Below are 18,613 nucleotides of genomic sequence, written 5' to 3'. Positions count from 1 at the left end.
AAAGAGATCTTAAGCCATAAGAAGGATTGGAGAGGAACTGAAAAAGTTTTTCTCACTAAAGAATGCAGTGCATTCATTCTGAAAAGCTTACTAGAGAAGCTTAAAGATCCCGGAAGCTTTATGATATCATGCACATTAGAGGATGCTTGTACCAAGACAGCTCTGTGTGACCTTGGGGCAAGTATCAACCTAATACCTGCATCCACTATCAAAAATCTTGGTTTGACTGATGATGTTAAACCAACCCGGATATGCCTCCAACTTGCTGATGGCTCCATCAAAATCCCATCAGGCATAATTGAGGACATGATTGTCAAGGTTGGGCCATTTGCCTTTCCCACTGACTTTGTAGTGCTGGAAATAGAGGAGCACAAGAATGCAACTCTCATTCTAGGAAGACCTTTCCTAGCAACTGGATGAACCCTCATTGACGTCCAAAAAGGGGAGATAACCCTGAGAGTCAATGAGGATGAGTTTAAGTTAAATGTTGTCAAAGCTATGCAGCATCCAGACACATCAAAAGACTGCCTGAGTGCTGATATTATTGATTCCCTAGTGGAAGAGGTTAATATGACTGAGAGTCTTGAATCAGAGCTAGAGGACATTTTTAAAGATGTTCAGCCTAATCTGGAGGAACCAGAGAAAACAGAAGAACCTCTAAAAACTCCTCAGGAAGAGGAGAAGCCTCCTAAACCCGAGCTCAAACCACTACCACCATCCCTGAAATATGCATTTCTGGAAGAAGGTGACACTTTTCCGGTGATCATAAGCTCTGCTTTAAATCCACAGGAAGAGAAAGCACTAATTCAGGTGCTAAGGACACACAAGACAGCTCTTGTGTGGTCCATAAGTGATCTTAGGGGCATTAGCCCAGCAAGATGCATGCACAGGATCCTATTGGAGGATGATGCTAAGCCAGTGGTTCAACCACAGAGGCGGCTAAATCTTGCCATAAAGGAGGTGGTGCAGAAAGAGGTCACTAAGTTACTAGAGGCTGGGATTATTTATCCTATTTCTGATAGCTCCTGGGTGAGCCCTGTCCATGTTGTCCCCAAGAAGGGAGGAATGACAGTGGTTCATAATGAAAAGAATGAACTGGTTCCTACAAGAATATTTACAGGGTGGCGTATATGTATTGACTACAGAAGGCTCAATACAGCCACCAGAAAGGATCATCTTCCTTTACCATTTATAGACCAGAAGCTAGAGAGACTAGCAGGTCATGAATACTACTGCTTTTTGGATGGCTATTCATGTTACAACCGAATCGCAGTAGATCCTTAGGACCAAGAGAAGACAGCATTTACATGTCCATCTGGAGTATTTGCCTACAGAAGGATGCCATTTGGTCTGTGCAATGCACCTACAACCTTTCAAAGGTCCATGCTCTCTATCTTCTCTGATATGGTAGAGAAATTTTTGGAAGTCTTCATAGATAACTTCTCAGTATTTGGAGACTCATTCAGATCCTATCTTGACCATCTAACACTTGTTCTGAAAAGGTGCCAAGAGACTAACCTGGTTTTAAACAGGGAGAAATGTCACTTTATGGTGACTGAAGGAATTGTCCTTGGGCACAAAATTTCAAACAAGGGAATAGAGGTGGATCAAGCTAAGGTGGAGGTAATTGAAAAATTACCACCACTTGCCAATGTTAAGGCAATCAGAAGCTTTCTGGGGCATGTAGGATTTTATAGGAGGTTTATAAAGGATTTTTCAAAAATTGCAAAACCTCTGAGCAATTATCTAGCTGCTGACACGCTATTTGTCTTTGACATGGAGTGTCTGCAGGCGTTTGAAACTTTGAAAGCTAAGCTAGTCACAACACCAGTTATTTCTGCACCAGACTGGACATTACCATTCGAACTAATGTGTGATGCCAGTGACCATGCCATTGGTGCAGTATTGGGACAGAGGCATAACAAGCTTCTGCATGTCATTTGTTATGCTATCCATGTTTTAAATGATGCACAGAAGAATTACACAACCACAAAAAAGGAGTTACTTGCAGTGGTTTATGCCATTGACAAGTTCCGATCTTATTTAGTAGGATCAAAAGTGATTGTGTACACTGACCATGCTGCTCTAAAATATCTCCTCACAAAGCAGGATTCAAAACCCAAACTCATAAGATGGGTGTTTCTTCTGCAAGAGTTTGATATAGAAATAAGCGACAAAAAAGGGACAGAGAACCAAGTAGCAGATCACCTATCCAGAATAGAACCAGTAGCAGGAGCGTCCCTCCCTCCTACTGAGAACTCTGAAACCTTCCCGGATGAGCAACTCTTTGCCATTCAGGAAGTACCATGGTTTGCAGACATTGCAAACTATAAAGCTGTGAGGTTCATACCCAAAGAGTACAACAAGGTGCAAATGAAAAAATTGATTTCTGATGCAAAATACTACTTGTGGGATGAACCATATCTCTTTAAGAGGTGTGCAGACGGAATGATCCGTAGATGTGTACCTAGAAAAGAGGCACAGAAAATCCTATGGCATTGCCATGGATCACAATATGGAGGAGATTTCGGAGGTGAGCAAACAGCCACCAAGGTTCTCCAGTGTGGCTTCTACTGGCCTACTCTCTATAGAGACTCCCGAGAGTTTGTACGTAACTGTGACAGTTGCCAGAGAGCTGGTAATCTACCTCACGGTTATGCCATGCCTCAACAAGGGATCTTAGAAATTGAGTTGTTTGATGTATGGGGTATTGACTTCATGGGGCCTTTCCCACTATCATACTCAAACACTTATATTCTGGTGGCAGTAGACTATGTATCTAAGTGGGTAGAGGCAATTGCAACACCCACTAATGATACTAAGACAGTGACGAAGTTCCTCCAGAAGCATATCTTCAGCAGGTTTAGTGTCCCTAAGATACTGATCAGCGATGGAGGCACTCATTTTTGCTATAAACAACTTGACTCTGCTCTGGTCCGATATAGAATCAACCATAAAGTGGCAACTTCATATCATCCACAGACAAATGGGCAGGCTGAAGTCTCAAATAGAGAACTAAAACGAATCCTGGAGCGGACTGTAAATTCCCATAGAAAGGATTGGGCAAGAGGTCTGGATGATGCTCTGTGGGCATACAGAACAGCATTCAAGACTCCTATAGGGGCCTCTCCATACCAGCTTGTGTATGGAAAAGCCTGTCATCTGCTAGTGGAACTAGAACACAAGGCTTATTGGGTAACCAGGTTCCTAAACCTTGATACTAAGGTAGCTGGAGAGAGGAAATTACTCCAGTTGAATGAGCTGGAAGAATTCAGACTCAATGCTTTTGAAAATGCCAAAATTTATAAGGAGAAAGCAAAAATATGGCATGACAAAAGGATGTCATCTAGGGTCTTTGAGACAGGACAGAAGGTTTTGCTGTTTAACTCTAGGCTCAGATTGTTCCCCGGGAAATTGAAATCCCGGTGGAGGGGCCCATATGTGATTACAAGTGTGTTACCATATGGCTATGTAGAACTTCAAGATATTGATTCTGACAAAAAGTTCATTGTTAATGGACAGAGAATCAAACATTATCTTGAAGGCAATGTTGAGCAAGAATGCTCAAAGTTGAGACTAAGTTAAAAGCTCAGTAAAGTCCAGCTAAAGATAGTAAAGAAGCGCTTGCTGGGAGGCAACCTAGCCATTATCAATAATTAGATGTTTGTAACAGTTAGATAAGTCTTTTTAATTTTGTTTTCCTTGTTAATTAATATATTTTCCGTTAAAAAGTAAGGAAAATGGATGTTCAAGACGTAAAACAGAGAAATCACAGAGAAAAGGAGCTCATTGGCGTCAAAACGCCAGTAAGGAGGCAAACTGGGCGTTAAACGCCAGAATGGCTACCATTCTGGGCGTTTAACGCCAGTAAAGGTATCATTCTGGGTGTTAAACGCTAGAATAGGCAGCATTCTGGGCGTTTAACACCAAAATTGGCATCATTCTAGGCGTTCAGAAAAATGCCAGTGAAGAAGGATTTCTGGCGTTTAACGCCCAGCCAGGTATCCTGGCTGGGCATTAAATGCTAGCCAGGATACTTGGCTGGGCATTAAATGCCCAAAATGGCCACCAGATGGGCGTTAAATGCCAGAATGGATATCATTCTGGGCGTTTAACGCCAGAACAGATATGGGACAGGTAATTTTGTTTTCAATCCAAATTTTTTCGAATTTTCTTGTTTTAATTCAAAATTTTTTGCATCTAAACATTACAAACATTCAATTTCTAACTTCCATTAACAAAAATTCATAATCTTATAGATTCCTTTTGATTCTCCTTCAAATTCTTTTCAAATCTTTTTCAAAAACTCATTTAACTTCCCAAATTCTTTTCAAATCTTTTCAATTCATTCATATTATCTTTTATTTCTTAGATACATAAATAAAAATTCAGATTTAACTTCCTCATATCTTCTTCATATCTCTTAAATTTTGAAAACAATCTTCTCTTTTGCATATCTTGTTTATCTTTTATCAATCATATCTTTCAATCATATCTTTTTCTTTTTAAATTTTCGAAACCATACCCTTCCTCCCCTCTATTTATACATTCAGCCATCACCCCTCCTCCATTATTCGAATCATTTTCTCCATCTACTCATCTTCTTTCTGTGCTTTTGCTTGAGGACAAGCAAACCTCTAAGTTTGGTGTGATTTTCCGTGATCACTGACCAAGATCATGGCCCCTAAAGGAAAATAAACCTCTCCAAGAGGCAAGAAAGAAAACAATCCAAAACCACAACAGATGCATGAGAGGTTCTGCACCAAAGAACATGCAGATCATTACTTTAAAATAGTGTGCAGAAGATCAGTAATCCCAGAAGTCAAGTTTGATCTGAAAGAAGACGAATATCCAGAGATCCAAGAGCAGATTCAAAACAGAGGCTGGAAAATCCTAGCTAATCTTGAGATGAATGTGGGAAGAAACATGGTCCAAGAATTCTATGCAAACCTGTGACTAACAGATAAGCAAAGAATGGAGGGAATTGCCTTCCACACTTTTCGAACTATGGTCAGAGGGAGGATTATCTACTTCCATCTTGACAAAGTGAAAGAAGTCCTCAAACTTCCTCAACTGCAGGATGATCCAGAATCCTTTAACAGGAGAATAGCTAAAGATAAAAAGTTGGATCAAGTTCTAGAGGACATATGCCTCCCTGAAACTAAGTGGATAACCAATTCAAAAGGTATCCCAAACCAACTGAAGAGAGGAAACCTCAAGCCAGTTGCTAGGGGCTGGCTGGATTTCATTGGGAGATCCATACTTCCCACCAGTAACCGCTCTGAAGTCACTGTCAAAAGAGCAGTGATGATCCACTGTATTATGCTGGGAAAAGAAGTGGAGGTCCATCAATTAATTCCTTGTGAAATTTACACAATTGCAAACAAGGAATCCACTGAAGCCAAATTGGCCTACCCAAGCTTGATCAGTCTGTTATGTAAAGATGCGGGAGTACAAATAGGTGTTGATGAGTATATCCCGGTTGAACACTCAATCACCAAAAGGGTGATGGATGGACCTCAAGTTCAAGACAACCTCATCAAAAGGAGGGCACATGAGCTCTTCCCAAAAATTCCTCAATTTGACTATGGGTCCCGCTTAGAAGCATATGCCAACAAGCTGCAAGAATCTATGGATCAACTTAAAGAAGAGCAGCAGAATCAGAACATCATGCTCTGCAAACTGCTCAGAGAATAAGAGAAGCAAAGGCGTGAGATACAGGAGCTAAATCGCCAGAAGCTATCCCTTGAAGAGCCAGGCGTCCAACAAATTGAAGGAGCACTTGGCTCTTCAAATGTAGGTTGTTGAGTCCTAACTCTGTAATAACTTTTATTATTAGAGATCTATTTTAAGAGTCACATAAGCATTAGTATTAGAGTCATTTATTTTTATGTCTTTAATTTCCTTTCTTTTATTATTATCTGTCTGCTTTAATATCGTATTTTTATTTCATGATCATTAGTGTCTAGTGTCTATGCCTTAAAGCTATGAATATCCTATGAATCCATCACCTTTCTTAAATGAAAAATATTTTTGAATTGCAAAAGAACAAGAAGTGCATGAATTTCAAATTCTATCTTGAAATTAGTTTAGTTATTTTGATGTGGTGGCAATACTTTTTGTTTTCTGGATGAATGCTTGAACAGTGCATATTTTTGAATTTGTTGTTTATGAATGTTAAAATTGTTGGCTCTTGAAAGAATAATGAAAAAGGAGAAATGTTATTTGATCATCTGAAAAATCATAAAATTGATTCTTGAAACAAGAAAAAGCAATAAAAAGCTTGCAGAAAAAAAAAAGAAAAGAAAAGAAAAAAATTGGCAAAAAAAATAAATAAAAAAAAGAAAGAAAAAGAAAAAGCAAGCAGAAAAAAGCCAATAACCCTTTAAACCAAAAGGCAAGGGTAAAAAGGATCCAAGGCTTTGACCATTAATGGATAGGAGGGCCCAAAGGAATAAAATCCTGGCCTAAGCGGCTAAACCAAGCTGTCGCTAACCATGTGCTTGTGGCGTGAAGGTGTCAAGTGAAAAGCTTGAGACTGAGCGGTTAAAGTCATGGTCCAAAGCCAAAAAAAAAAGAGTGTGCTTAAGAGCTCTGGGCACCTCTAACTGGAGACTCTAGCAAAGCTGAGTCACAATCTAAAACGGTTCACCCATTTATGTATCTGTGGCATTTATGTATCCGGTGGTAATACTGAAAAACAAAATGCTTAGGGTCATGACCAAGACTCATAAAGTAGCTATGTTTAAGAATCAACATACTGAACTAAGAGAATCAATAACATTATCTGAATTCTGAGTTCCTATGGATGCCAATCATTCTGAACTTCAAAGGATAAAGTGAGATGCGAAAAGTATTCAGAAGCAAAAAGGCTACTAGTCCCGCTCATCTAATTGGAACTAAGCTTCATTGATATTTTGGAATTTATTGTATATTCTCTTCTTTTTATCCTATTTTGTTTTTAGTTGCTTGGGGAGAAGCAACAATTTAAGTTTGGTGTTGTGATGAGTGGATAATTTATACCCATTTTGGCATTGTTTTTACATAGTTTTTAGTATGTTTTAGTCACTTTTTATTATATTTTTATTTTTTTTTATTCAAAAATCACATTTCTGGACTTTACTATGAGTTTGTTTATTTTTCTGTAATTTCAGGTATTTTCTGGCTGAAATTGAGGGACCTGAGTAAAAATCTGATTCAGAGGCTGAAAAAGGACTGCAGATGCTGTTAGATTCTGACCCTCCTGCACTCGAAATGGATTTTCTCGAGTTACAGAAGCCCAATTTGCACGCTCTCAATTGCGTTGGAAAGTAGACATCCTGGGCTTTCCAGAAATATATAATAGTCCATACTTTGCCTGAGAATTGATGGCCCAAACTGGCGTTCAAAGTCACACTAAAACTTTCTGGCGTAAAACGCCAGAACTGGCACCTTTTTCAGCCTTAAACGCCCATTCTGGCACCCAAGGTGGCGTTTAACGCCAACTTTGGGCATATGCACGTGAAAGCTTGGAAGCTCAGCCCAGACACGCAACAAGTGGGTCCCGGAAGTGGATTTCTGTACTATCTGCACTTAGTTACTCATTTTATGTAAACCTAAGTTACTAGTCTAGTATAAAAACTACTTTTAGAGATTCATTTAGCAACTTATGACATTTTTACATTTCATATTGTACCTTTGACGGCATGAGTCTCTAAACCTCATAGGTGGGGGTGAGGAGCTCTATTGTGTTTCATTGGATTAATACAATTACTACTGTTTTCTATTCAATTACGCTTGATTCTATTCTAAGATACTCACTCGTACTTCAATATGGAGAATATGACGATCCATGACACTCATCATTATCCTCAACCCTATGAACGCGTGCCTGAGAACCACTCCATTCTATCTGAGCTCAACGTAGTCATTGGGCGACAACTTGAGTGCGTATCTCTTGGGTTTCTAATCCACGGACCGAGTCCGGAGGTTAGAACCTTCGTGGTATAGGCTAGAATCATTGGCAGCTTTCCTGGGATCCAGAAAGTCTAAACCTTGTCTTTGGTATTCCGAGTAGGATCTGGAAAGGGGATGACTGTGATGAGCTTCAAACTTGCGAATGTTGGGCGTAGTGACAATGTGCAAAAGGACAATGGTCCTATTCCGACGCTAGCGGGAACCGACAGATGATTAGCCGTGCGGTGACAGCACATATGGATTTGTTTTCATTTGAGAGGATCATACAACCTGCTATGGAAGGAAGCCATGCGTGTTTGGAGAAGAAGACAGTAGGAAAGCAGAGATTCAGATGACAGAGCATCTCTGGAACCTCAACCTGTTCCTCATTACTGAATCACAAGTACCTTTTATTTTATGTTATTTACTTTTCAGAAACAAAATCATTTTTATCATTAATCTCCTGACTAAGATTTACAAAATAACCATAGCTTGCTTCAAGCCAACAATCTCTGTGGGATCGACCCTTACTCACGTAAGGTATTACTTGGACGACCCAGTGCACTTGCTGGTTAGTTGTGCGGAGTTGTGAAAAGTGTAATCATAATTTCGTGCACCAATATGTATATAGATATTATTTAGCTATATCTAGGGGTGTTCTAACAAAAAGTCTATACTCTAATAAAGGCTGGATCATGGAATGTTATCAACTGCTTGAGATGTATTTATGTGTGATTGTTTATAACTATTTTATCTATTATCAGTTGTGAATTGATTATGAATGATTCTGTTTGTTAACCCAAACATTTTTAAAAAAAATACCTCGTTAAATAACTATGCTTTTAACAACGAATCAGGCTCATATAATAAATAATAGATAATAATTAGGTAGACAAGTTGGTAGTGCTCAGTTTCTAGTATGATCATGACGTACCAAAAATTGGGTCGTTACAATTTGGTATCAGAGCAGTTCATTCCCAGTAGAGCCTGGGAAGTGGACTGACTATGCTTCATTGCATATTCTGCTTGTGTGTCTCATGCTGTTAGGGTATCTTCAAGATACATTTGGCATGAATGTCTATGAGCACTCATTTTGGGAATGTTCGTGCTTAACTTGAGATATTAAGATTGATCACCTTGATGTTGATTGTTTGGTGCAAATAAGACCTCAATGACTGTGAATAGGCATGGTTTAATCGAGTTTCGAACAACGAATCAATGTGAGCAACAACTAATCTTCAAAGCTGTTATGATCTCCAAGACTATGACTTTGTGAGATTTGGATGTTGTAAGGAACGGACCGATCTCTTTGTCCAGATGTCTTGACGGAAATAGACAGCTTGAAGATGGATTCTTGCACATGGCTGAAATTTTGAGGGCAAAATTTTCTTTTAGGAGGGTAGAATGTAACAACCCTGATTTTTCGAGTACGCGAGATCTTCCCTGAAGGTACGGATTTCTCTGGAAGATCAGTAAAGGGAATACCTCTGATATATCATAAAGCATCTCAATTCTCATTGTCATTATGTCATCATTAAGCTAGGACCTCTTCTGAGGCAAGCTCAATAATGCAATCACGAAGAACCTAGTTTTTGAATAGTATCAATTAGGAGTTTTGATTCTAGTTTTCGAAAATAGTCCCTGTTTGACAAACCAGACTCGATTCATGAGAGAAGAAAGATAATAGTATAATTTTATCATTATATTAGTATTAGAAGCTTCTAGAATGATATTATAAGGTTACCTGGTCTGTTTTAGTTAAAAATAGAAAATTGGTTTAACCGGGTTCACAGTTTACTGGTACAGCTTAGCACGAGCACTCTCTGATGACTTTAGCAATGCTAAGGCCTCATCATACATGTTCTATTCTCATATTAAATATGTTACTAGTGTCATTTATGCTAGTAGCTCTGAAAATAATTTTTAGAGATGTTTTTACAAGTATTCTGATACATCTAGTTTTAGTAGTTATACACTTGAGATATTTTAATATTATTTTAACCCACCTCCAAGCCAACCAATCACAACTCACCCTACACCCCCAAGACACTCCAAGGCTGCTCATTTACTCCCTTTGGTCGAAAATGAGAAGAGAGAAAAGAGAGAAACTTTCATGACACTAAAATCTTTAAAGCTTGATTTCTTCTGAACTAAAACTCAAATCAAAACTCTGTTTCCACTAAAATGATCCTCTCTTCTTCCTCTACATAACCATGTAACTTATCAAGGCTGGAAATAAGGTGAGATGGCTGTTCCTTTCCCCTTTGAATTCGGTTTTCAAGGAAACATGCTTAAACATGTGTTTTCTTGATGTTCTTCCTTAGGAATCATGCTTAACTTGACTTGAGAGCCATGAAACATTAATTTCTAGCAAGTCTAAGGTGAGATATCCCTTCCTAATGTGCTGAGCGAGATTTGGTCAGTTGAGGGGGAAGTTGTTCTTATGGTGATTTAAGAGGAAAAAGTGCTTAAGGACCACCTGAAAGTATAACTGAATTTGGAGCAGCAAAACCAGGTAGGGTTTGACGAAATTAATCTTGATTGATTGTGTTTGAGTTGTGTGATTATGTTATGGTTTGGCTGTGCTTGAAATTGATGATTTATATGAGTGATTCTTGTTGAAAATTTGGTGAAATTTTGACGAAATTTGATAAAATTCAAGCTTTGAGTTCATGTTCTTGGAGCTGATGGAAAAATGAAACCCTAGGCCTAAATTGGGATTCAATTTGTGTTAAAATCAAGTATAAAAGATGGGGTTTTGGTGGCTGCTAATTTATTTTGAATTATGGTAAAAATCGGTTGTTGAAAAGATTAAAAAACGGGTAAAAACAGAGAAATAATCTGAAGAATTTATGAAGAACACGAAAAACACTTTGAGTGTGGTGAAGAACATTGAAGAACACCTTTTAGATCTTAAAAAGGGCAAGGTTGTAATTATTTTGGTGTTTGAGGGGTTATTTGGTAATTTCTAAAAGTTAGGGTGGTTAAAGTAAAAATATTAAAAGTTACAGGTGGTAAAAAGTAAATTTTAAAGGTTAAAAGTTAAAGTGGGGTAATTTTCGAAAATTTAATGATAAAATAATAAATAATAATAAAATATTAAATAATAATATTTAATTAAAAATAATATTTTAATAAAAATAATAAAATAATGCGGAAAATGCAGTTTTCTGTAAAAGATTTAGAAAGACAACTTTAAGCGTAGAATCTCATAATTACCTTCATAAAACACTTAGAGAGTGGTAATAACATGTTAGGGAGGCAAAGATAAAGGAAAGATATAAAGTTAAAGAAAAGATAAAAACTAAAGAAGAGTTTGTAAAGTTTTAATAACAGAAAATTAGACAGAGATTAGTGAACGAACTAGGGCAACGTAGTTAGTCCTTGATTTGCGACTAGGGTCAGGTATTATATGAAAAGTTAAACTGTTTCAGTGTAGACTTAATAAACCTATATTTGGGACAGGCTAACTATTCATACCGAAATTTACATAAGCTTTAAATACATACGTTAAGCAGAGAAATCAAAGCAGAGTAGAGAAACACAAAAACACAGAGTAACCAGACTAGAGTAAAGAGGTGAAGAGAAAAAGAGTAATATAGATACAGAGAAAAGAGTAATCAGATCAAAGTAAAGAGACAGAGAGAGAAGAGCAGTAAAACACACGAAATGAAAATGTTAAATACGGGAAGTACCCACGAACTGAATGATCCTTGGTCTCGAGGAAACCTACGAACTGTTAACTATTTCGTGTGTGGGAAAAACCCACGAATTGATAATCATTGATTATGGGAATAACCCATGAACTATTGATAATCTTTGATCTCGGGGAAACCCACGAACTGAGGATCTCTATTTTGTTGTATGTTGATCTCGGGAAAACCCATGAATTGAGGATCTCTATTTTGTTTGTGTGTTGATCTCGGGGATGCCCACGAACTAAGGATCACTGTTTTCCCTTGTGCGTATATTATGGGGTCGAGCTTTGCACCGACTGCCGGTAGTCACGAAGGAGTGGTATTCTTACCACCGACACGTATGCACTAAGGACACAAAGGGAAGCCATATCTGGGACTTATTCCTAGGTAATGTCGGGCTGCAGGGTGTAAACTGACACGTGAGCTCATGGCCTGCATAGGACATACATGCATCATACTTGGTTGTGCATTTCCTCTGTTATGATTGTTGAATGAATGTATGCTTTGCTTGTTTGTATTCTATTCTTTGTATTTGTGTTTTATTTTCTTGTATTCTTTTGTTTGTGTTCTGCTTTCTATTTTCTCTATTTTCTCTATTTATTCGTATCTTCTGTTCACTGTTTCTTGGTTTTTTTGCTATTCGTCGGCTAAACAATATGGAATTAATAAACTTAACTAATAACCCCGGCCCTACTAAGAACTCCCCAGTTCTTACCCCTTCTCTCTCCTTTTCCCCTTCAGATGGAAGCATGAGTACCCTTCTGTAGTTCACTGACGACCGTTTGCAAAAAGGATTCTGCTCTAGGTAGTCTTCTGAGTCTAGGGTGAATCTCGTTCTCTATTTATATGTATATACTATGAGACCAGACAATCTCTGCACCCCGTTTGTACGTGAACTTTAATCTAAATCCTATGTACGAGACTCCTGTTGTGTGGCTACTTGATGAGGTACCAGAGAGACGTCATATGGCAATGTCTAATCGTGTGCAGAGGAGTAGTAGATGATGTTCTACCTTTCGATGACGTTCCACCATGCTTGAGTTTTGAACACTTAGAACGTACTTTCCCTCGCTTTAGTAGTTTAGAGGGACTAGGTGAGTATAGAGTCTAGGCTAGCCTGGGCACCAGCTTAGGGACTTCTTGAACAGGTCAGGGCCTGGGATGTTGTATGTATATATATGTATATAGATATTATTTAGCTATATCTAGGGGTTTTCTAACTAAAAGTCTATACTCTAATAAAGGTTGGATCACGGAATGTTATCAACTGCTTGAGATGTATTTATGTGTGGTTGTTTATAACTATTTTATCTATTATAAGTTGTGAATTGATTATGAATGATTCTGTTTGTTAACCCAAACATTTTTTAAAAAAAATACCTCGTTAAATAACTATGCTTTTAACAACGAATCAGGCTCATATAATAAATAATAGATAATAAGTAGGTAGACAAGTTGGTAGTGCTCAGTTTCTAGAATGATCATGATGTAAACACAAAACCCGAAAACAAGATGTGGATTCACCTCTTCTTCCTCCTAACATAAATACAAAACCAGAAAACAAGATGCAACACTCTACTGCTAGAGTGAGTTAGTGTTAGCTTAAGCAAAAATTCAAACAGTTAGTGTGCTTAGTAAAAAGAAAAAAGAAAATGCTTAATCTAGACTATCACCTTACTTAATCATTGTCAATCTAAATCAATCCCCGGCAACGGCGCCAAAAACTTGATGGGTGGAAATCAGATTCCACACCAAAACTCACCGGCAAGTGTACCGGGTCGCATCAAGTAGTAATTACTCACAAGAGTGAGGTCGATCCCACAGAGATTAATGGATTGAGTAATTTTAGTTAGGTGATGAATTTAGTTAAGCGAACAGTTGATGAATTGAGTGATTTTGATTGACAGAAGCTAAATTGCAAGTAAATAGAAGCGCAGAATGTAAATTGAGCAGAAAAATAGAGTGCAGAAGATAAATTGACTGAATCTAATGGTGCAAAAGGATTAAATTGCATGAAACTTAGAGTGCAAGAAATTAAATAAACTGAAACTTAAATTGCAAGAAAAGTAAATTACAGAAACTTAAAGTGCAAGAAATATAAATTGCTGAATCTAAATTGATGGGAAATGTAAATTTCTTGAAGAATAAAAGGATTTGGGTGCTGGGATTTGAAAATGAACAAGAAATTGCAAACTAAAGTAAATCAGAAAGCTCTGAGATGCAAGAATCCAGATCTAGATCTCAGTAGCAAGAACAGAAATGGAAAATTTCTTCAAGAGACAAAACAGCAAGAAAACTTGAGTCAATTGTGAAATCTTAAAGAGAAATTGAAGATCGAAGAAGAGAAATGAGATTAGAAACAGATCTAAATCTCAATTACTCTCTTGATCAAGCAGAAGAGAAATTGCAGAAGAAAATGAAATTGAAAACAACAAAAGTAACTCCGATCCAAATTCAATAGAATTCCTCAATCTCAATCAAAAAACCCAAAACAGAAACGTAGAATCTGCAGGTGAAAGAAATTGAAAATATAAAAGAAACTCAGATCCAATTATTAGAACAATTGAGAAGAGAGGCAAAAGATGATTCTCAAACCTAGAATCAATGAAGCTCTTCAATCTCAATTCACATTCCAAGAACAGATAGTGAAATTTACAGAAGAGAAGAATTGATTTTGTGAGCATAGTGTTCTCTCTTGGCCTTGTCAAATTGGTGTGCCTTCTCCCTAGCCCATAGCGCTCATATTTTGAGCGCTCCGCTCACTCTTTGAGTGCTATACTTTTGGTTTGTTTGTTGTGCCTTGTTTCCCTAGCCAAAGGGTCACGAAAAAGAGAAGAGAATGGAGCGCTACGCTCAAAGTTTTGAGCGCTCCCTCCTTGGCCAGCCTTGTGCATGCTTGCTTGGCTTGGAAGCACGAAAGAGTGAACAAAAGGGAGTGCTACGCTCACATTTTTTAGCGCTACTCTTGGCCCTTGCTTGGTTCCCCTCTTCGAACTTTGGCCAGCGCATTATGCTTCCTTGGTTTGCTTGTTGTGCCTTGCTTCCTTGCCAAGCTCCACGAAAAAGGTGATAAAAGTGAGCATAGCACTTGAGTTTTTGAGCGCTGGCCTTGCTCCGTAGTTTCCTTGCCAAGAGTGTCACGACAAAGTGAAAGAAAGTGAGCATAGCGTTCTCTTCTTTGAACGCTATGCCTTGGCATGTGTTGCACCATTTGGTGCCTCCTCTTGGGCACTCAGTTTGCAACTTTGAGCGCTCCTTGAGAGCTTGGATGCGCCACGCTTTATTTTCATGGGCCACGCTTTTAAACGCGTGGCCTAAGGTCTAAAGCATGCTCAAACTTCAAAAGTGTGCCAAAAATTCCTCTTTCCACCATTTCTTCACCTACAAGCAACCAAATAACTAATCAAAGCTCCACCAAAATCACTAGATCTTTGCATTATTTATAAAATCAATGAATTTTAGCATAAAACGTATGATTTTGTATAAAATGAATGATGTTTGATTGATTCAAGATAATCATGAAAATCCACTCAAATTACTTACTTATGGTGCAAGAAAGTGCATAAAACCTAATGAAACTAATGAAAAATGCTTGTAAAACAAGCATAAGATGACTTGTCATCAATACACCTTGGAAGTCCTTAAGGTGTATAATAGGATCTTGTGCGGGAAGTCCTTGATACTTGGGAAGAAGATTGATTAAAGCCGTTTTAAGCTCAAAATTGGCATTCAAGTCTGGATGACGAATGTGAGTAGGTTGAAGGACAAAATCCGGAGCACCAGCTTCCTTGAGAGTGACTCGCCTTGGGGCGGCCATGGTGTCCGTACCTAGATCAATAGAAGAGTTATTAGTAGTGTCTATGGAAGAATAAACTGTGCCTTCTTCAAATAACGATTCGGAATCAACTTCGGATATGGTAGGTGAATTGGTAGGGACTTTTCACCACCTCCAAAGGCTAACCGTCTCCGAGCTTATCTAAGATGAAGTAAAGTTCTTTCTATTTTCTAATCAAATCTAGCTAAGCTCGGATCAGGTAGGAAACACGTCATTCAAAGAGAGATATAGTGAGCTCATGACAATATTCAAGCAAAATGCAAACTAACACAAACAGTCAAACAAAAAGCAAGTATGTACATATTCACATATCTACACTAATCAACAACATGGCACTCATGTGCACTCCCCGGCATGGCACCATTTTGATGAGTGCTTTTATGCTGGTATAGAATTTATCAATAAATCCAGTCGTAGTATAGTCTAAACCGACACGCAATTCCTCATCAAACAATCTAAAATCGATAACCGAGAGTATGACTCCCGAGTCATTCTCCCTAGGAGTGCTCCAAGATGTACATTGTTGATTAGAAAGTGCATTGGTGTTTGGAGTTTCATATAAGAAAAGAACAAGCTAGTAATGTGAATGAGAGTCAAACTATATAAAGGCCTTGGCTAAAAGATAGAATTGGACTTCCTATCATTATTATTTCTATCAATTGTAATCTCAATTAGTTGTTGCTTCACTTAGTTAACCTCTAGTATTAAGGAAAGTCAAGTGAAAGTAATCAATTTGGATTCACAAATCCTAGCCTAACCCTAAGGAAGTCTAGCTTTAGTGACATGCAAATCAATTAGCAATTTACAATTGACAATCAACAAAAGACATTAATAATTCAAGTGTCTCCAATATCTCAACTTCCAAGCCAAGTAGGAAAAGTCTACTCCATTGTTAAACTTGGCATTTTATCAAACACTTGGAGAGCAATGAGAGACATTGTAAAATTGAGAATGAAAGAGAACTCAAAGATACAAGAGATTAACAACAATCAAACAATTGAAGGCTAAGAACTTGAGTTACCTTAATCTATCAATGGAATTAGAAGTAACAACATCCAAAAGCTAAAAGCCACAAGGAACTTGAACAACAAGAACTAATTTGAGAGTATGAGAATCTAGATCTACAATTGGAAGCAAAGTAGAAGAGAATTGACAATAGATCTCACAAAATTCAACAAGAGAATTCCAAATTTGAGAGGCTAAACCCTAGAGAGAAGCTAGAGAGAAGGTAGACTTTCTCTCTCTAAAAATGTAACTTCCAACTAAAAATATCTAAAATTGAGTCAATACATGTGGATCCCTTCAATTCTTGGTCTTCTTATGCCTTTTCCCGCCAGAATTCTGCTCCAAACAGGGTCTGTAACTGCCCTGAAATCACTGGTCATGTTTTCTCTTTAAAAGTCACGTGCGGCATCGACGCGTACGTGCACAGCACGCACACGCGTCCCTGGAGCTTTACAATCCATGCTGTACGCGTCAGGCATGCGTGCGCATCCCTGAGGATCTGGCCTAGCCATGAAGATGTGCCGGCTCTGGCTTTGGCTTCTTCGCACCGGCTTGGTGGCGCGCATCCACGCGTATGCACAAGGCACGCGTACGCGTCGCTGCTCAAGCTTCAAAACTTCATTTTCCATGCTCCTTCCCTTTATGCGTGCTTCCTTCCTCTCCTCTAGACCATCCCTGCCCTATAAGCTCTGAAATCACTTAAGAAAAGGGTCACGACATCGAATGGTAATGGAGGACGATTAAAATACATCAACTTTAATGTAAAAGAAGCATGTTTTCATCCATGAGGCAAAGTTGGGAAAGGAACACAAAATCATGCATTTTTATATGAATAAATGTGAAAGATCATTGATAAAACCCTAAAAATCCATATAAGATAAACCCTAAAAATAGGGTTTATCAAACTTCCTATTAATCTTCTCCCAGTCAAGGCTTTTTATTTTAATATATAAAACCTCTTGTTAAATTCCAGTCTTTAATTTACTATTATTTTAATTTCCCGTTCTCCAACTCTAAAAATTTCTCAGAAAATTTTTGACTAATAAAATAGCACTCTTTTGTTAACTCGTTGGGAGATGACCTGGGATTTCTACTCCCAGTATTTTTATTCTAAATTTATGGCAACCCTTTTAAATTGATAAGCAGGATTTTTGTCGGTTAAGAACTGTACTTGCAACGCTGTTCTTATTATAAATTTCTTAATCGGCAATTTTCCGCCCATTCACTTAGGCTAGTTGATCTTAAGATAGGTTGAAAGGTGTGATTATATGGTTAATTTTAATAAAATGTATGTTTGATGATGATTATTGATGAGTTGTTTTGGTAGGTGTTGAGATTGGAAGATGGGTATTGATGATGATTTTTGATTGTTGGTTATTATTGATTATGGTGGTTGATGATGATGGTTGGAAATTATTGGTGGTTATGAGTATTGATGGTGATTGATTATATTGATAACTCGTGAGGATTGTGAAAATTCATGGTAATATGTAAATGTACAATGTTTATAGTGGATTAGAATTATGAATATGTGACCTATTAATTGATGAATAGGCGGTTGGTGATAATGGAGATTATGATGATGTTATTGAATTATGATGTGGAAGAGTGATGATTGTGTGGAAGAATAACAACTATGATTTATTGATGTTGCGATTGAATTATTGTGATCATGTGAAATATGATGAGATAGGGTAGATGATGCCTATGAATAGTGGGATTATGTTAAAGTTGATTATTTTGGATTCATGATGTAGGAATTGTGTAAATTGTTGATAATTGAGAATCTTGGTTGAGGAATTATGGTTTTGTGTTGATTTAGGGTGAAATGTTATATGATCTAGGTTGGATTTAGACTTGTTGAATGGTTTAGGAGGTTGTGTGATTGAGAAAATGGTCGAGGCAATGCTTGGTATGAATTTTGGGTTGCTTTGGTATGGTTGAAAAGTGTTTGAGTTGGTTTTTGGATTGAGAATTGGTTAAAAGTGAGTTTTTAGAGTTTTTGGTAAAAACAGATTTTTGGTGAACTTTGATGGATCATAACTCGAGCCTTAGTTTTCAAATTTTATTGAAATTTGCTTTAAATTAAAGTTCATTGAAAACTCTTTAAATGGATATAAAGTTTGTAAGAATTGGAATT

Source organism: Arachis ipaensis, chromosome B7 (genome assembly GCF_059453495.1).
Source record: "Arachis ipaensis isolate K30076 ecotype BB chromosome B7, ASM5945349v1, whole genome shotgun sequence".
NCBI classification, from domain to species: Eukaryota; Viridiplantae; Streptophyta; class Magnoliopsida; order Fabales; family Fabaceae; genus Arachis; species Arachis ipaensis.
This window is presented reverse-complemented; position numbering follows the sequence as displayed.